The 21688-nt window shown below is 36.9% G+C and overlaps 1 pseudogene across 1 annotated transcript in view; it reads right to left on the reverse strand.

Moving 5' to 3' along the window:
- Positions 1-1030: 1030 nt before the first annotated feature.
- The window catches only part of LOC306884680 (regulating synaptic membrane exocytosis protein 1-like), a 74285-nt pseudogene continuing 53627 nt past the window's right edge, over positions 1031-21688 (reverse strand). Inside the window, exons 14-34 of the transcript in view lie at positions 21520-21673; positions 19983-20036; positions 18632-18809; positions 18448-18543; positions 17930-17992; positions 17201-17278; positions 14921-15031; positions 14549-14638; positions 13314-13391; positions 12327-12398; positions 12084-12149; positions 11119-11230; positions 10466-10578; positions 10243-10352; positions 9488-9648; positions 8370-8590; positions 5456-5606; positions 4262-4374; positions 4063-4164; positions 3485-3624; positions 1031-3399 (exon numbers count right to left, since the gene is read on the reverse strand). The product of the transcript in view is annotated as a regulating synaptic membrane exocytosis protein 1-like (transcript). The remainder of the gene's footprint in view (positions 3400-3484; positions 3625-4062; positions 4165-4261; positions 4375-5455; positions 5607-8369; positions 8591-9487; positions 9649-10242; positions 10353-10465; positions 10579-11118; positions 11231-12083; positions 12150-12326; positions 12399-13313; positions 13392-14548; positions 14639-14920; positions 15032-17200; positions 17279-17929; positions 17993-18447; positions 18544-18631; positions 18810-19982; positions 20037-21519; positions 21674-21688) is intronic.

Here is a 21688-nt window from a genome sequence, read left to right on the forward strand (position 1 = left end):
AAATCTCAGAAGCCTTTTAAATCTCAGAATATGCACCCTTTGAAGGTACTAATCACATTTTGAAGGAAATATGAAATCCTTACGAAAGGATACCACACCAGCGACAGCTTTTGTACCCCATTTTTTTGGATAGTGCCTTGCCTCATTACTCTGTTTAACATCATGGTCTGTTTTTGATTTCAGTTTTAAATTTATGATTTGGTTCATGAAAAAAACCACTGTTTTATTACAGTCCAACTAACTGTACAATGGCGTCATGATTTCCTGACATGCCGCTGCTCGATTTCATTTTCAGTGGTGGTCTGTGTAATATTATGGCCTGATATCAGTTCCTGTTGTGTGTCACTGACCAGTGCACCAGCGTTACAATAGGAGCAGTGAGTGTTACGCTGAATAAAAATTTGGAGTAACACCAAATCTATTATTACTAATAATAAAAACATAACATTATACAAGTAATTTAGAGCATCTTTCTTTAAGGTCACGTTTCACTAGTCTTCAGAATGGCTACTTTTATTGCTCACCTGAACAGACATTAAATTACAATCAGCTACATAACTGAATTAGGCATAAGAACAGCTGCTCACTGGTTATATAAACACACAACACAGTCTGTCACATTTCCAGAAATCTGAAGCACTGATAGAAGTAGTATTTTTAGCAGTTGTTAAACAGTGACCTTGCACAACTGTAAATAAATAAAATAAACCCTAAACAAAAGAAAGGAACGGTGTAATGCTATTTGTCCCCACGCGGTGGAGAGATTGAATTATGATTAGCTAGAGTATGATGCATTGGTGGACAGGACGCTACTGGACAGACCTTGATTTGGTTTGTGGGCATGGGCAAAATGTAAAATCATTAATAATTTACCATTTTCAATTGTTAAAATATTTAGTGCATGCACGAATATTCTTACACCTTTTAAATTATAATAGATTATAAATGTAAAATAAAATGAAAAAGCTTGTAACACGTATTTAAAAAAGCAAAACATTTAATTAAAAAATATCAGTAAACACATTTTCTTCCACACAGTCTTTTATTTGTAAATAATAAAAATGAACTCTTGAATATAAAACATACACATTATTTGAGCCACGTCTGCTGTACAAACAAGAAATGTTGCAGTGAATACTTTCAATTTTTGTTTCAGTGGAACACACAAACTGTAAACAATCAGTATCCTTGAATAATACTGACAAAGTAAATAAGTCTGCCGTAACCAGGCATATAAAGTAAACTTCTCATTGAAACGAGGATTCGTCAGCATTTATGGTAATGCAACAGGTCGATAGAGGTCCAAATTTCTCTCGTCAGATTGGGCATCACTAAAATAAAACTTTGGAGGCATCCCTTCTTCCGCACAGCAGAACCAAGAGACAGAGCACTGATCCATTAACTTGAATGGGGCCGCTTTGTAAATATAAGTAAACTTCTTTGCAGACTCATATTTACAATATATGCATGTACGTAAGTGATGTTTACTTGATACACTCTGTTTCAATATCGATATATCTCTAAGTCATTGTGATTTTCATAATTATATTCCATATACAGATAGCTCTAGTTTTATACAGATTATCTACCTTAGTTTTAGCCCCACAGTAGTACAGACTACAGTGAACACCAACATCTTCAATAAAATAGGGCCTTGTGTTTGCTCAGTACTACAGTACAGCACTTATTTATCCATCCAGGGTTTAAAAAAAGGAAAAGGAAATCAAACAATTCAAAAATTCTTATAGACATTCAGCCCCAAAATAAGGCCTGTGTGTATGGCTGAACCTGGCCAAATGCCCACACATGGAATGAATGGCTTCGTTTTATTTGATAATCTATTTATATCAAGTACAAGCAAACTGTACAAGTACATGCAACATACAAGCTGGCCTACAGTTTGTGGAACTAACACACACTTATTGTAGTCTCTTTTTTTCTCATCTGTCTTGTTTTACAAAATGTGCATGCAACTTGGAACAGTTCCAGATTCATGCTGTTGCCCTCGTTGGTGGCGTCTGTTCCCCTTGTTGGAACGTCTCACTGTCACATTCAGAATGCTCAGGGGGGATCTGTGAGATTGGTTTTATAATCAACTAAACTGATGACAAACTGCTAAAAATAGGAAGCTTCCGATTTTGGCCTCTTTTTTGTATTACTTTTAATCCCCAAAAGCTTGAACTTTTTCTCTTTTTTGTTCAAAAATCAAGCATTTGTGCTTGCATTAAAATAATGTCAACTCTAGTTGGGTAGAAAATTGAATATCGGTATGTACAGGTCCTTTACCAAACGGAATAGAATTAAAAGTGCTCAGAAATGCCTGTAAGATATGATTTGTGATCGCGTGAAACCTGGAAATCGAACGTGTTAGTGAGCAAATGTTTCCTGTTAAATGATAGTGGCAGCTTCATACAGTCCCGGTGAATCGAATACAAGTGGTTTTGTGTCTTCCGTGAAGCTCGCATGACACAAATGTCAGAAAACATGAAGCATGTTTTCACATTCTACAAAGTGTGCCTATTTACCAAATCAACATTAACGTGAAAAGGCAAAGCAGTCGGTGGCGACTGCTGTAAACAGCGTCTCCCTGCCTTCTTAAACACAAACGCACACTCTCTCACACACACTCACACACACACCACAGTCACACAATCTGAGTCTGAGTTCGTGCCAGACCGGCACACGGCGGGGCCTTGGATGCAGCATCCGTGATGCAGAGAGGAAACTCTCTGAGAAGACTAAATCTTGACCTTTAACCCTCGACCTCTGGTCTTTCAGCAGAGGGACTTCCTGAAAGTGCAATATAGAGGAGGGGCAGTGCTGTCCTCTCACTCTCGCCAACACATGAGAAAATAAATGCGCTGACTGACCAGAGCAATCTAGGCTACCGGCGCCACTGTGGGCTCCGCTTCCTGTCAGACGTTTCGGGCGCCTCTCCCTTCCTTCTCTTTTGTTATTCGGGTCAAATTGTCATCTCAGCAACAAAACATGCAGTAAAGGAGCAGAGTGGATCAAAGGAAATCTCTACAACCCAAAGATCAAAAGTAAAAGAGAGAAGTGATTGTCAGGCTTCAGCAAAGCTTTGATCATGATTCTGTCCATCTGTCTCTTTATCTGCCGCTCTGGTTCTGATTGTTGCCTCGGGTCCTTGGTCCACTGGGTCATGCGTTTCCTGTCCGTTCACTAGGACCTGATGCCCGGCGGCCCTGAAAAGTCCAGCGAGGTCTGGGAAGCGCGACGAGTGAGAGGAGCTAACGTCGGGTCGACCAATGATGAAGGGGGAAACAGTTTGTACCAACTGATCACTGTGCTAGAAAGATCCAGCTCCTCTAAAAGAATCTGGGTGACTCCCATGAAACATTTGTGGTCCATGCGGCCGTAATCTCCCCAGACTATTACCTGAAGACACATTCGGTCGTCAGTACGCACAAATGTTGGACTTTGGAGGCATATTAAAAACAAACAAATTAAATTTGCTTCTTACCTGGAGAACTTTACCCTGTGGACTTTCCTCAAACAGCAGTGATTGCTGATACAAGGGATCGAGCGTTTTCCGTGCAATCTTGGTTTTCTTTTTGGCTTTGCACGCTCCGTTTTCCAGCAAATAGACCTTGACATAGGGAGCTGTGAAGAGCAGACGTAGTGCTCAACTAGGGTTGTTCAGGCAGTTATAGTGCCTGGTGGTGGCACATGTCATATTTACAATTAGTACAATGTATTAATTATCAAATTTATGGGATGTAATATATAATATATTTATATTCTAGTTTTCAGTTTCACATGATGTAAATGTATTTACAGTTACCTTTGATCAATGCGTCCTTGCTGTATAAAAGTATTAATTCTATATTAAATCTTACTGACCATTTATGAATGGTCATAAATGGTTACATGCTTACATAAAAAAAAAATCGGTGCACTTAAAACTGATTAATTTACTCATTACTCATACAAATACCAGTGTTTACATAATGAGTAGAATACATACTGTATAATGAATCCTTGATCTAGATTCACTTTTATACACTGCTAATGAAAATTGTGTTTTTGGCACACTCTCACCCGGCAGCGATTTGGAACCTGGTTTAGGTGTAAGACCACGGGCCCTGATAACCTCCACCTCCAGCTGCCCTTTCTTGTCCATCAGTCCAATCTGAACATCTCCTATAAAACAAAAAACAAAGGGTTTTAAAGTTATCCATGGCATAAAATTCAACTGAGATAGACTTTAGTCAGTACATATATGAAGATGTTTTCTTACCCATAGCAGGTGTGGCAAGTGTTTGTCTACCCACCAACTGAGCAGGGCCAAGACCATCTAGGAAGTCACTGAACTGGCTATCAGCCCCTAACCTCATCCCTGAGAAGATCAGACTGAGACATACACAGGTTATCAGACAAATTAATAGATAGATATCAACTGTAAGGCAGCAATTACGGTACATTTCTTGTTATCTTCAGCTGTTCTTAAATACTTTTTGTCATAAATCAATAGATATTAAAAAACAAATCTTTGTACAGTAGATACCAACATATGAAAACAAACAAGAACCTATAAAACAATTAGTTTATTTGGATGAAATCTGCTATTCCAGAGTGAGCCTACTGCCCTCATATTGAGTTCAGAAGCTAGTGAAATGCAGCCCATCTCCTCCAGCAGCAGACTTGAGCTGTGTATGGTATGTAAACCCCGTCCTGCGTTAAGGCTGTTCTTAATACACTCAATAATTCCTTTGAGACCAGCGCAATTTCCATGACCTAACTCCAGCAGGAATGTCTGAGGGACGTGCCAGCCCGTGTCGTGCTACCATATGAACAGCCTTGTGTGATTTCAGACTATTTAAAATGCGTTAACGTGAAATAAGCTTTAAATCACAGAGTCACAGAGTCACAATCTGTGACGTGACACAGCGACCGACCGCTGCTCTGAAGCCATAAAGGCAAGCGCGGCTGCCGTTCTCTGTGGAGCTACAGACCCTGCCAAGACCCCTCTCAGAAGATGATGGATATTTTAATTATTATAGGGGAGTACAGTTTGCCATCTGGCTCCAAAAATGGAGCTGAGAAAGTAGTGGACACAGCATTAGCTCTGTAAATCAGACTGTTTCTATTAGTTTATCCTTATGGTTTTTCCAAATAAATCTAGAAGAGAAGCTCATATGAACATGACACACAGCCTGTTGAGAGACCACTTATGTATGAGTGATGGGTTTGCAGCGAATGCCTAAAAACACCAGAGACAAGACATTTTAAAGGAGTGTGAAAGCAGTTCAGCTTCAAGTAAAATCGCAGAAATTAGGATGGGGTTACATTATACATCATAATACACACTGTATGCTACCGTTCAACATATATATATATATGTGTGTGTGTATGTGTGTGTATTATTTAGAACTGCAAAGTTGATTGTATGCAAAAAAAAAAAAAATGGGTTTACTCTGCTCTGGATACTAACTTGCCCTCAGAGCTGTAACTGTTCATGCTGCCATCAGTGGACTCTCGGCTGGCTTGGCGAGCCATGACGTTGCGGGGATACTCCACTGCCATTCCCGTCTCCTGACTGCGCTGGATCTGACTGGAGCCCTTTGCTTTCTTGTTGCCTGCTTCTGTGGATGGAAGAAAAACAGTATAACAATACACAGGGCTTTCATCAGGGGGACAGGCGTACAGAATCTGTAAGACCTACAAAACAGAAACCTAAAATGAAAATACTAGGACTGTCAAAAGGTTAAAATAATTAATAATCATAATTAAGATAATTAAGTTGGATTATTTTGAATTGGGAATTTTTGTGATTACTATCAGTACAATGATACCATAAAGAAGGCTTCTTTTGAATTATTGCAGGTCTAATACAAACAAATGTTCTCTTTTTTATAAGAGAACATACTTGCTTTGATTTTTGCAAGGTTTTATATTCACGTGTATGCCCAGATGTTTGTGTGCTATTCTTACAGCCGTCACTCAGGAGAAAATATTGCGATCTAATACGAAGCTCTTCACCCCTGGTGAGTGTAACATCTCCTGGTGGATGTCATGGGGCACCATCCGTACTATTTATGGCCTTTTTGATGGATTACAGATCCTTTGAAAATGTCAACCACTGAGGTGGCTCCCAGAGGTGCTATCATCCCAGTTGTTTGAGTAAAAAATGTAGCAGAGAGATTAATCTCTTCACTCATCATGTTCACTTTCATCAAACCACCATCAATGGCTTATTCTGACAAAATTTACAGACAAAAAAAAAATGTCCAAGGATTGTCATTAACAACAGACTTGCATGGCTCTGATATTATTTGAGGAATCAGAGCAGAAAATAACTAAAGATGTTATTGTGAAATAAATTAAATGCATAATATGAACACTGGGTGTCGCTGTCATATGCAGTCAATGTCACTGTCATCATTGTTCATTCCCCTATTTAAATAATAAATGTCATCATTGGCCTGTTTCACTTTTAAGATTTTTTTGACAAAACAGTGTTGACAATTAAACAAATGTTTAATGGATAATGTTTTAAAACGGTTAGTAATCCAGGTAACATTTTGTATAAAGATTCTATTTGTTAACATCAATTAATGCATTAGGTAAAATGAACCATCAACTAACAATAACAACAATTTTTACAGCATTTCTTAATCTAGGTTAATGATCATTTATTCACTACTGTTCACCAATTTCAGGGTAAGACAGACAGCATTCAAATAAATCCTGAAAAGAATCTAATCTATTTAATCGAAGAATCCTGAAAAATGTCAACAAAATTAATTTTTATATAAAAAAAATACATTTTAATCCATTAAGAATTTTAAGCAGCACAACCATCAGCATATTAGAATGTTTTCTGAAGGATCATGTAATAATAGCTGCTGAAAATTCAGCTTTGCCATTAAAGGAATAAATTATACATTCAAATATTAGTTTTGACTATTTTAATTAAATAAATGTAGTCTTGGTGAGTGTAAAACAAACTGACCAACAGTAAACTTTTGAATGGTATTGTAAATATACTGTTAATTCATGTTTATGCAATACATAAAATTGAAATATGTTAGTATATGCAATTATGCATAAATTACCATGAACTAAAACTAGTACATGCTTTAAAAGAATTGTTGTTTGTTATTTCTTAATACCTAATGCTTTAAATCATGTAAACAGATTTAGAAAGTGTTACGGTAATCTTATTTTTAGTTTTGGCTATGGTTGTGAATGGATGATGCTGGTGCAGTGGGCAGAGCATGGAACAGCTGCTACAGAGCAGCGGAGCTCTTTAAAATGCTGATTTATCGCAGCTTTGCAACTCTTTCTGATTTATCATCTGATGGGCCTTTTAAGATATTATCCAGGCGCTTGGCAGACAGCGGTTCCAAAAAAACTTCTTTTGCCATCCTTTTTGAATTTGTTTCTTTTTTCAGCAGTCCATTTATATAAACAGACAGTGCTTAAAATATGAAATTTTAGAGGATATCAGATCCAACTTCAAAGGCATTTATCTACATTACATCTGATAGGAATTCAGGGTTGATCTGCACCTGACACAATGAACTTCTGCCAGTGCTAACATGTTGCCATTCATATTTCCAGCCTCAGCTTTCAGCTCCCACACTTTAACAGACTGAAGACACATGCTACTTTAAGAAGTGAAACAGGGTAGAGAGACCTGATACACAGATCCACTAGACAATGATGACCGCGGAAAAAGAGGAAACACTGATAAGAGATAGCAATCTAAGTAAAGCAGGAAGACTGAAAAAAGAAATCCAACGGTCTTAGCAAATGGTCTGAACTGATGAAAAGGACAGTTTTAAAGAAATTGCTTATTATAATTTGTCAGTCTCCATTTTGGTGATGATTCCCTACTGCTTTTGGCCCGGATGACACTAATGTCATTCAGTTGAATATCTTTTCATTGTTACCAAAGCATTTCTGGCCATAATAATAGCTGATTTTAGCATCAACACCAGTAGAGGGCACATCGGGCTACACTAACTAAGCCAATGAAACTCATTGGCATCCTCTATCTCTTCTCTGGTGTTTAAAAAAGTATAAAAGTTATATTTAAAACAGAATTCTAACCCTACCACTGTCCGCATTAGGAAACAATTTCACTTCAGCAGACAGTGATATCTAAACTAGCTTTAATGGGACAAAAGTCCTCGTCAAAGGCCCTATATGGTATGTGAAGCAGCGAGCAGCATGTCTCGGTTTTATTATTTATTTATTACTTTATTTTATTAGGTACAATACCTAATCTATATCATTGTCCGAGCTATATGCCATTGTTGCATAGAAATCTTAGCTTTGAACTAAAAAACCAAAAGGGACCCTTCAAGGTGCAAGTATATGATTGGCTGGAAGTGTCTGACCTGTCTGACTGAGCTGAGAGGTGCTCCTGCTGCGGCGGGAGGGAATGCCCACGATGGCGACTACACGTGCGCTAAGGCTGGATCTGCGCTTTTTCCCTCCTGCTCCCAGTGTTCCCAGAGCGGTGTCTGACTGACTGCCATCCGTACGCTCCAGTGTGTAGATTTCCCCACTAACGCTCGTACTCTTCAGCATGCTGTGGCTGGATGGATGAATATGACGGCTGGTGTGGGGAGAAAAATAAGACTCTCAGTAACCCAAATGACAAATGGAAAATGACTATTCTGACGTTAATACGACCCTCTGCATTTGATTATTGTGTGCTTTTTTTCACTTCCCTCAACTTGAATTTACCGAAAATCATAAAAATCTGAGAATGACGCTATCATGGAAAAGACTGAGACGGAGTATCATTTAAAGGGATAATGGAAAACAGATTTAGTCTTTGCTATTTTGATAAAAAAGTGTTTGATTAACAATGTACACTACTGTTCAAATGTTTAGGGTTGTTGTATTTTTTTTTTTTAAATACAGCAACAACAGAAATAGTTACAATTTAAATAAGACATTGAAAAAATATAAAATCTTTTTTCATTAATTAGTAAATATACTCCATGTTTACAACACAAATGTAAGGAAACTAACCATTATGTTTACATTATCGATCACCACATTTATAAGTGAACATTTATTCAGTATAGGTACAGCAAAAATGAGAGAAAGAAGGTGAAAAATGATTGTCTGAAACTGATTTGCGACTGTTTGTTCAAGAAAACAATTATAAGTGGACTTCAAGGGGTAAAATTAAGTTGAAAATGACCTCTTTATTACAGAAATGGAGGCATCATAAAGATAAATCTGTGGTTTTGTAACTCTCTTGATTCTATCTATTGTTATTGACCCTTATTACCACTAATATGCACTCCATAGAACATTCTTAGCAGAAGTGCAAGGAATTTTTGAACAGATTTTTACCCACGTAAAATAAAGAGATAATAAAAAGCATGATTACATGACATTTCATTTACAAACTGATCTCTAACAAGTGATAATCAAAATATTATTCAAATTCACAAATCTAATCCAGCAGTCCAGAGTGATGCTACACCATGCATCTCACCTAATATGACCCCTGGGTCGTTCTGATTGAATGGACATGTAGCTGGTGCTACTGATCCGCGAGGCACTGCTGGCGCGAGAGATGGCTGACACGTCACTGACATCACTGTCTGAGGACTTATGGGACACATTGTCACAGCTCCGTCGCTGCTCCTTATAAAGATAGTGGAATGAAATGCACAAAAAATGAAAGCATACATAATTTAAATAGACTTTTAAAACAGTTTGAATGAGTTTGGATGGGATAATACTCTACCATTCAAAAGGTTTGCAGTCAGTGCAATTTTATAGGTTAATTTTTTTAGCAACACTTTAATTCAGCAAGAATGCATTAAATGGATCAAAAGTGACAGTAAAGACATTTATGTTACAAAAGATTTATATTTCAAATAAATGCTGTTCTTCTGAACTTTATATTCATCAAAGAATCATGAAAAATAAACATGTTTCATGGTTTCCACAAAAACAGGCATTACATTACTGTTTCTTGAGTACTAAATCAGCATATTAGAATGATTTCTGAAGGATCATGTGACACTGAAGACTTGCCATTACAGGAATAAATGACATTCTAAAATTAGAAAACAATTATTTAAAATTGTAATATTTAAAAAAACATAATAATTTTTACTGTACTATTGATCAAATAAATGCAGCCTTGTTGATTTTATGACATTTTTCTCTCTCTTTAAAAAAAATGGTAGTGAATGGTAGTGTAAATGAATTCTAATCTGAGAGAGAACAAATGGCACTCACCTCTCTTTTATTATTGAGCGTCCTCTCCAGATCCTGGCTGGTACTGGAGGGAGCTGGTGTTCGGAAGGTACGTACTTTCATTTGCCGCGTTCGCTCCTCTGAAGCAAGAGCTAATACGTACAAGATACACAACAAAATGATGCTCATCATTTCACATTTTCCATTTTTACTCAAAGAACATTTGGAAAAGTAACCAGTACAAGTCAGCAGACAATGACTGTACCTTGCTCTACACTGCTGCTTTTGGCAGGGACTTGGGGAAGCTGTCTGACCTTGCGTGTCGAAGAAGGGGCCGCTGTTGATGAGGAAAATGCGGGGCTGGAGTGTGGCTGCACCCTGATGGAGGAGACAAAATTAAGGAGAGAAAGAGAGAGAGAGAGAGAGAGAGAGAGAGAAAGAGAGAAACAAAAAGAGTGATGGAAACTTTATCTTATGATTTTATCTTGTACAAAGGCTGTCAATATCGTAAACTCATTATCGAAAAACCAGTGTAGACCAAAGTGCAAACTACTGTTTGAACAAACAGCATCAAGAAGTACTATACATTTTCACTAAAAGACCACCATATCTTGATCGGACCAATGTCTGCATACTTGGGGTACATTATTAATCACATCAGATATGTATTATCGCTAAGAGCCATTAGGAAAGCAAAACAAGTACAAGAGTGGTGGGTATGAAACCAGTGAAGAAAATCGCATTAAACTGTGAAAGAGCGGTAAACACAGAAAGATGTGGGTATGTGATTAGGACAGGTGGATTTTCAGTATGAAAAGCATTTGAGAGAAAAAAGCAAAAGCAGCAGAGATTATAGCAATTTTTGTGTAGGATGGGTTAGGCACAGCGAGGCTTCTCAGCCCAAATCAGGGTCAGCACCTTTCCATTTGGGGTGAGCCTGGGGTTGACCCACTAACGGGTCACCTTACCCAATGGAGGCAGCGATACCCTCTTCCTGCGCGAGCCCTTTAGAATGGAGGTTGGCTGAATGCTGCAGGCCAGTGTGAATAGCAACATACAAGACAGAATAAAGGAATAAAGGAAAAATAAAATCAATGTGACAAACCGTAGGGGGAAAAAAATGGAGAAAAAGCCAACGAAGTACTTGCAAAAACAGAGTTAGAAATAAAGTGTGAATGTGTGAAGAAACAAATATGTTTGTGAATGAAGCCAGTGCAGCACTTCCCTGTAAAAGTTCAATAACCCATATAAAAATATATGCAAGGTGTAGTATACAGTATAATATACTACAATATATAATATATAACAAGGTCCAAATTTAACATTTGCCATAACTTCTAATGCTGGGTGATTTGAGAAAATGTACTGGTCATAAATTTTCTTCCCAGCCATTAATAATTTTATTTGAAAAAATATTTGTTTTCAATATTTCCTACTTTTCTACAGGTCTTTTGTCATTTATGATGAATTAGTCCCATCACTCAGCAAAAAAATTTACATTGCTTTCCTAATTTTAATTGAAACATTTTGGTTATTTTTCATAAATTATGAGAAATTGGTGAGTAACTCTTTTATTAAACCAATTTAATTACTCATGAAAGTAAATTTTTACTTACATTTGGAGCTTTGGCAATGTTTTAATTTTGGGCCCTTTTATAAAATCTAGAAATGATCAGGAACAACTGAACAAAGATTATTCATCATTTATCAAAAACACTATACAAATCCAATCTTTGTATAGTTTTATCTTTTTATAGTTTATCAAGTTCTATCCAGTGTGAAACAAATGTTATTTGTGTCTAAAACAGGACACACAGGACTTAAGGTACAATCAACAGGCAATGCAAATGTGACGTGAAATGACATGGTTTGATAAGTCTTACCGCTCGCTGTCAGATATTTTCTTGCCAAGTTTCTGACAGCTAGGCTTGTCCAGATTTCTCGACTGCCTGCAACATGGAAATGATCGAGGCGAGACAAAAAATAAAAGAATGAGGAGTGGATTCACTCAGGACTGGACGGACATTAAGTGAAACTTATGTCTAATAAAATACCACGATGGAGATGGACATGTTACTGGCATATGTGCACTAGAGCTCTTCCTGTGTGTGTGTGTGTGTGTGTACCTCTGTGCGTCTGGCTTTGCACTGAGGTGGTGTACTGTCTCCTGAGCGGGGAACATAGCCTCCAAAACCCAGCTGATTCATAAGATCAGGTCAAACACATATGAGTGGCATGGACACATAGACACACAATGACAGTATGGGCTGATGTTAATGAAACATCATTTCATTAGACTTTGGTTAAGTGGCTAAAATATACAATAACATGTACAGTAATTAAGACATATACGAGACAAACTGTGTATGATATGGAACACAGACACTTGACTCTTATGCGTCAGGGGTCACATATGACATATGTGACGTTCATACCCAAAAACTTTAAAAACGAAACCCCTGAAATCATTACAATTTCAGTTGAATACAGAGAAAAATAAGTCAAGACACATGCAGTGCCCCCAAAATGTATTTGGACACAAAATGTCTGAATATCACAGCATTTGCATCTGCAAACCAATTATTTTACTTATCTGTGTGAAATGTTTTGCCTGAAAAGTGTTCTTGTGGTATTTTAACTTCAAATTATATCTCAGTTGGTTTGATATTTTGTTATATAATGCAAAGATATTCATACATTTTAGTGTTAAGATACTTTTTGGGGCCACTGTTAAGTGGGAGTCTGTAAAACTGTTGGAAGATAGTACATCTTTAGAAGATAGTATCAACAGAATAAAGAAGTTTAGATAAAAAGGACTAAAATACAACCTTGTGAAATCCAGGGTAACACAGCACACTACACATCACAGCACAAAAGCCACAATTCACCACATTTTTAAAGCTACTAAGCTGCTGAAAATCTACAAAACACACTGACGATCACATTGTAGAGCATTAAAATCATGGGGCCGGGTCACAACAAGCTATGGGTCAGAAGCTACAGAAGGCTGGGGGGTTAGCTACATCCACTATCTAGTCCCATGGCAGAGGGGAGACGGACAGGTTAGAAGAGCAGAGAGGTTTAGCAATAGGACTGGAGGACAGGAGGGATACCTGTCGTCTTCTGGGGAGGCATGCTGAATTAGGATCCTGGGGCTCGTGGGTCTGGTACGGGGCAGAGACTGGGTGCTCCTGCATGAGTGTGTGCGTGTGTGATCCCCAAACACCGAAAGAGTTCAAAGTGGAGATGGAAGAAACACGGGAAGTCAATATAGAGACTGTGACAATGGTCATGTCAAACATATAAGATGCACAGATTCAGGGGACTCATTTTTGACACTTCTCCAGCTACAGTGGTTGGATATATGCTCTCTATCAAAGACGCGAAACAGAACTGTCAGGCCATAAGAGTCATTGGACGCTAACAGAGCAGTGCAAAGTGGGTGACCCAATGGTGGTATGTTACTTTGACATTAACATTAACATAGACACACTGGGTTTTATTTACTAATACTTGCATATACTGCAAGTCTTATTTTACAGTATGTCCTCAGAAAAATTATCATGCTAAATTTGACATATTTACAAAAAAATTATAATAAAGCTAAAGAATCTGCAAGCAGTTAGTGATTATTATAATTAGAATAATTAAGGGCTTTCCACACAAACCTTTTTAGAACATGGCAAAATAAATAAATGTTCTTTTCAACTTTCTATTTATCAAAGGATCCTTAAAAAAGTATCACAATTCTTACAAAAATATTAAGCAGCTAAACTGTTTGCAACATTGATCATTAGAAGAATCCGCATATGATCTGAAGGATCGCGTGATACAGAAGAGTGGAGTAGTGATGCTGAAAGTTCAGCATCGCTATCACAGGGTATAATTACAATAAAATATATTAAAATAGAAAATAGTTATTTTAAATTATAATAATATTTCAAATTTTTATTTTTAATTAAATAAATTTAGCCTTGGTGAGCTTAATTTTAACGACCCCAACCTTTTTTATATAGGCTTAGTTTTTTTTTAGCCTTTTTTTTTTAGTTTTTTAACTTAGTTAATTTAATGTCTCTAATGCAACAAAGATTTGTATATGTGGTTTTAGTTGGTTGTAAATTTTGTCCTAAATAAATAATAAAAAAAACTTTCCAAAAAATGAAGATTTCTGTGTTCTCACACAGCTTTTAAACAAAACAATGTGTGTATGCACATTAGTAAATAAGACCCAGTGATTGTTGTGTTTAAAGGGCATCACAAAGTAACGTTCTGAGAGTGTCCTATGTGAATGATATTAATGACAAATTCAACAAAACTGAAATAATCCAATTCAAAACAAAGAGTGTACCTGTCTCGTTCAGGTGAATTGGAATTAGAACCTGGTCTCAGACAGTTGGTACTAGCACTTCTAACCCTGTCAAGAGAGGGCTGTAGATCACTAGGGTCACAACATGCCATCCAATGGAGAAAGGAGAAGGAAAAAAGGAAGATGACAAAGAACAAAAAAGTTAGGTCCAAAATAAAAAGAAAAGCAAACCTGTAAATCTTAAGTGGAGGAAGTCAAGAGAGCTGCTAAAATGTGGTGAGTGAGATAATGGTTGAATTTTCTGCAAACTTTCTGAACGAGGAGCTGCTGGCTCTTGGGAGCTGTTGCATGTTTGATGTTGTTTATATATATATATATATATATATATTAGGGTTGACATGTTCGACCCCTTACCTAATGGTGATCTTGTCTGTGAACCTAAGAACTCGACGTGTGACTGTACGTTGAGTGGCAGTGACCACAGACAGCCGTGACTTTGACTTAAGGCATACAGGAAGTGTTAAGCTGATAACAAACGAAAGTCCAACAAGTGCAAACAAATGCAAACATAAGTTACAAAAAAACCCATAAAATATAATCACATGACCATGTTTTCTGTGCAGACCTGTTGGATGTTTAACACTGTGTCACAACCAAAGAGAATGCTAAAGGATAGCTTTTTCCAGGAATTACGGACCTACTTGGTTTGGACAGACAAATAGCTTGTCCCATCACGTCTGGTTAAGACATGCCATAAGATGTTTATAGCTAACACTGATTTACTTTCTAACTCTTCAAATAAATTGTATCTTTTAAATTACAGATGCTACTTTAAACATCCACAGAAACCAGAAAACCACAGTCAGATAGAAAGCACTCACATTTACTTACCATCTGAACATCTAACAGTGGCAGATTCCAACATGATTGTCTGTATATCAATCTCCAGCTCAATGACTACAATACTACACTACGTGTTTGCATGTCATATGATGATGTTGTTGAAAATACAAATATGCTGTTTTTATGGACCCTTGTGAAAAAGCAGCACACTTTAGTATACTTATACCAGAAATAATAATTTTTAAAATCATTTTTAAAATAATCTTTAAAAACAACTGAATGTGATGTTTTCATATACTTTAATTACAATTAAATAAAATATTATGGTAACACTTCAGTATAGGGACCAATTCTCACTATTAACTAGTTGCATATTAGCATGACTATTATTAACATATTGGCTGTTTATTAGTACTTATAAAGCATTTATTCTACATCCCTAATACTACCAAATACCTAAACTTATCAACTACCTTACTAACTATTAATAAGCAGCAAATTAGGAGATTACTGAGGCAAAAGTCAATGTTAATGGTTTGTTAATAGATATAATGTCACGAATCCTGGCCATGAACTTCCATTCGCTCACCACCAGAGGTCACTCGCTCACTGCATGGACTCTTGCACTACACTACACTACTGTTGCATGCCACCTCAGACTACAATTCCCATCATCCATTGCACTGACCACACACAGCTGATTGCACTGATCACACAGCTGATTACACTCACAGGTGTTTCCCATTGACTCTGATCTATTTAAGCTGTTACCTCATTATAAAGTCTTGTCTTGCCATGCAAACATTTCCGAGCGTTTTTCCCGTGTATGATTCCCCATGTATGACCTGGACTGTTTACTGGACACTGATTCTCTGCCGCCTGCCTATTCTGATTCAATCTGCCTTGTTATTCGATTATCCTGTGTGTTTAAAGCTGCACATGGATCCTAACGTCACTGACTCCTCGTTACATACAAAGTGTGACCAAAATTATGTTATTGAGTTATAGTTTAAATTTATATTACTGCAATTAGCCAAAATTTAGAGTGCTTATTTAACCCATTTAAATAGGACTGAAGTACATCTTTATATGGAATGTTTTATGCACTTCTATTGTCTTTGAAATCTGGTCGAAGTGTACCGCTGAATATACTGACAAGCATTTATGAAAAACTATAATATACCCAGTCATTTCTATGTTATTTGTATATCATGTATTTAAATATATAAAAGTTGCAATATAATATCTAATAACACACCACAGTTAAAATTAGTCATCTACTTCACAAGTGCTTCAGTATGTTACAGCAAAATAAGTGTACTTCTTTAAGGCACAACAAATTATTAAAACACTGATTTAAAATTTACTTCAAAAGTAAAACTTTTAATATGATAAGTAGGTTATAATTTTTAACAGTGTACTTAAGCATGTTAAAAAAACAGTTTTAAGTATAATTAACTAGCCTTTAATTATTATATGCTCTTTTAAAAGTATATATGTTAAAAGTATTACAAGTATATTTTAAAAAGATACTTTTGAAGTATAAGTGCACATTCAATACAATTAAGTGCACTTCAAGAGAAACCAATATTACTCTCCCTTTTAATAATAAATAATGAACAAACATTATCATGCACATCAAGTTTAATAGTTTTGTTGAGTGATAAAGACTTTTTCAAAGTGTCAGACTTTGACAATGATAAAAAAAAAAAAAATTCTGATATTGCATTAGCTAATCCATAATAAAAGTGTTCTGGAGATCTGAGTGAGTTTGAGCGTCACAGATGCTATAAAGTCCTCATTAGTCAGAAAGGATCCCATGGCTTAAGTGTTCGCCTTTGGCCGCCTTACCTGTAAATATCCTTATGAATTCCATTGACTAATAAAGGCATCTTGGGAGGCAGAGTGCTACTGTACTCAGATGAACTCCTGTCAACCCTGCATTAACATGCAAGCATGCAAGATGGAAACAAAAGATGTATCAAAATCACAACTGTGGTTAGTCTACTCAAACAGCAAAAGAAAGGCAAAGGTCACACACACAAACATGCAAAGATCACTCCAGAGGCAACTCCCTCATTCTAGATGATCTTTTTTCCTGTCAAACAAGCTCAGAATTTAATCGAGGTCAGTAACGAACAGAATAAAAATAAACGTGTCAAAATGACACTTGAGCAAAATGAGATTGTTATTTTCAGAAAGCAAACGCTAGTCGTGGCGAGGTATTCGTCTTTTAGGCTGTACCCCAAAAGCAAGTGGAAAGTTCCTCTTGTAATGTTTCTTGTCAACGAGCTGCTCTGAAATATTAGAGTGGAGAGGCGAAGAGTTTGACAAAAAGCGTTCGGGAGAGAGAAACTGGCTTCAACGCTCAGCGCTGTTTTAATTAAATGGAATAAACTTCAGGCTAGGCGAAAGAAAAATATACTTTTCGGAATGAAAATGATATTACCAGTTCTTATGACACCAAGATATTATTAATATCTGATTAATATAATAAAATAATATTGATTTACACAGTAATCTGAATACAACAATAGTATAATTTACAGATTGGTGGTTCAATTCTGGCCTTTTCTTTACCTTTGGGTGTGCAGACACTCTGCGCTTCTACCCCGCATTGATCTGTGTATCAAGATGACCTCACTGCAATTACCATGGAGATGGAGGACACATAGGAAAATTATCAAAAAAACAAAGCAGACCAATAAACGAGCAAACACAAAAGAAAAAATGGGCACCAGTAAGTGAGTTAGAAGAGGAAGGGTAACAACCTTTAAAGCCAGAACAATACACAAAGGTTAAAAAAGATGTGTTTTCCTGTATGATCATCTCTATCCATACAAACCATTCAGTGGCATTCAATCCGTTCAAAAACTCTCATCACATGTGGTTTGGCTTTAACCCACCTTCTGGAAAAGTCCTTTGTAGATTAGCAAGTCTCGAAAACATCATTTCTCTTTCCAAAAACTCATTTTAATGGTGTTCCAGAAACAGTATTTTTATGGAAGTAAATGAAGGCACATGGAAGTGATTATTCTTTTAACACACAATAAGGCACACTTGTACATACTCGCTTGGGCCCGCATATTTCTATTTACCTGTCATCTATGTAATCTCTCTCTTGCACACGGGCACGATCGTGGTAGCGTGTTGGGGAACGGGATCGCCGGCTGTGCTGGACCTCATCCAGACTCCTTAGAGGGAATGACAGAGAGAAAACAGGGTTTTAATGCAGGTTACAATTATTTGGCAAATGAATCCCAACAAAAGGTAGGGATGTACCTCTGTGCAGGGACGTTGGCTGGGCGGGACCGTCCCCTGCTCTCTTCGTCTCTGTGTGGGGACACAGACCGTGAGCGATACTGAGTTGGCCTGATTTGGTCTGGAACGTCTAATGTCGTTGCTCGGTCTCGGTCTCTGTCCCGTTCTCTTTCTCTCTCTCTTGATCGATTTTCTGTAGCTGTGATGACACAAAGACAAGAAAAAAAAAAAAAAAAAAAAGTCAAGACAAATTTTTGGAAAGCCTGTCTGGAAAATACAGATTTTGCTTATGTAGTCACTGGCCTTGCCAAACCACATTCCCCATGTTAGAACCCATCCAAAAAATAAAATGATTGACATAATATGTTAGACCATATCTAACAAAACATGCCAGATAATTAAAATACCTTGTTCATTCTCCTTATATCTATTTGTGAACAATGTGTGCTTTTAGAGGTTGGAAGCACAATTTCCTATATATATATGTGAACACACACTACCAGTCAAATCAGTCAAATCAATATATTTATTTTTCTATTTTTGGTTATTTGATAATTTGTTCTGTACACTGACATTTTTTACATATTTTTACAACAAAGCAGAACATAACAGAACAATCTTGGTTTAGTGGCAACACATTCTTTCATTGATTTCAAAGAATGTACTTCTTCATTAAAAAGCAAAGCAATGAAAACTAAAGATATGTTTTTTTTCACAGAAATTGTTTTTCACACAAGACCCCCCCCCAATAAAACCACCACTAATATATATAACTTCATTGCTAAAATCATAGTAATAATATTTTGTCAAAAATGTAAATGTAACTAAGTTGTAAAAAAAAAAGTATATACAGTATATGGTTTGGAGAATGAAGTTAAGGTATGTCACAAAGGCATTGTAACTCAAAGACAGGCCATTTTCTAACTTCTACCATGCAGAAGCAAAATAAAACGTGTAGCACCACCAAGAGGAAGCAGTCCTCCAGTTTACAATTTCTTTTCCCTCAATTTCCCATTGTGATCATGCATGTGTGATAGTGTGCATTATTCTGCAAGTCTAAACTACTATACTACAGAGAAAAGCACTGGAGACAGAACACATTTCAGATAGTTAGTGTCTCCCCCATTTAGAAGAAGCACAATTTTTATTCATTTTAAGTGCATAACAGTACAAAGTAGTTAGTTTATTAGTATGGGATGAATGAAACATGCCAAATGTGTCATGATCGGTGATCGGTGCATTGTCTCCAACAGCGGTGACTTCCAAAGGAAGGGAAGGCCTGCTATTGGTTGTTTCTCTCTTTTGGGGTACTCTAATGCACAAAGTACAGAGAAGTGCCAAGGTTGCCATTGCCTTGGCCCCTCCCACCCACCTGTGGGGACTACACCAATACCATCATAATCAGTTTCTGTAATACGCTGCGAGCCTGCACACACAGATACAGATATACACACAGGGATAGATGTACAGACAGACACGGAGATATAGACGTAAACGAATGCACACAAAGCACTGTTGGAATAATCCATTGTTAGGCAAGCAATAAAATAGCATACTAAAATATGTCTTGTGGATACACTGTACCCATGGGCCACACTCCTACACACTAACTCACAGGCAGCACGGTTCAAAAACATACCTCCGCACGAACATACAGACAAAACAGACATGAAAAACCTTGAATATTGCAAGACAATGCCAAACATATTAATGAGACTGGATGAATTCCAAGACCTTGACCTAAAAGATATGTTGATGTTTAACTAATGTTTGATGATTGTCCTTCACCTACTTATATATAGTTTAGTAATTGTGAAATTATGATAATATCTCTGGCTTGACTTAACATCTTAGAAAGTGAAGGAATACTTCATCTATTTTAATCGAACTGCCCACAACCTCTTCAGCTTTTGGAAAATCTGTGAAACACTGAGGGGGCGATTTCACTAAACGACTGTGCCACACAACTGAGCAGTATTTAAACGCAAAACTCTTATTCATATACTCACAATTAAGCAGAATCAGGGATGTGTTTAGAGTTTTGGGGGTCACGTTCCAGGGGCCCAATGCATTTGCATGGTGCCTAAACATGCTGAGCAGAATGTCCACTACTGTTCAAAAGTTTGGGGTCAGTTTGGGACTTTTTAAAAAATATTAATACTTTTATTCGTCAAGCAAATTTCTATTCATTAAAGAATCCAGAAAAAAAGAATCCAGGTTTCCACATGTTGTCAACATTGATAATAATAAGAAATGTTTTTAAGCACCAAATGAGCATATCTGAATAATTTCTAAAGAATCATGTGACACTAAAGACTAGAGTAATGATGCTGAAAATTCAGGTTTGCCATCAATGGAATAAATTATATTTTAAAATACATTAAAATAGAAAATAGTGATTTTAAACTGTTTAAATATTTCACAATATTACTGTTTTTACTGTATATTTCATCAAGCAAATGCAGCCTTTGCATAAAAGACTTCTTTCAAAAACATCTCATCGAACCCAAAATTTTGAATATTATTGTATAAAGCTACTGCACCATGCATATTTAAATTAGGTCGCCATGCTACGTTTTTGGGCAAACACACCTGCTTTCTATCCAAATGAGGCTAATTAACTATTACCGAGTCATGAACAATTGAAGGTACAAATATTTGTGTACATTTTCTATTGATCACAGCAGCAGTAATTTTTCAAATTATGATCAAGAGATGGAGAAGAGTGTTTTAATTGGACACATATCCAGTTGCTGATAGCTCACAGCGTTTGCAAATAAACAGCAGGATGAAATTAAAATCATTCTCACTAAATTCCTCCCTGTAAGAGAAATAGCACTTGAACACAAAGTGATTCAGTGTGTTCAACACTTTCAGATCACATCCCCGCTGTGAGACCTTCCACTTACGCTGCAGCTTTTTGGTGGGTGTTTCTGTGTGTCCGTGTCTGCGGGGCAGGTATGGCGAAGGGTGCGGCAGTGGGATGGAAGAGACGTCATGTGTCTGCAGCTTGTACCAATGAGGCTTGTCATCCAGCAGGGCAGTCTCCAGCTCGATTAGGATCTAGGTTCAAAGAGA

Source organism: Barbus barbus, assembly GCF_936440315.1.
Source record: "Barbus barbus genome assembly, chromosome: 18".
In the NCBI taxonomy this organism is placed as follows: domain Eukaryota; kingdom Metazoa; phylum Chordata; class Actinopteri; order Cypriniformes; family Cyprinidae; genus Barbus; species Barbus barbus.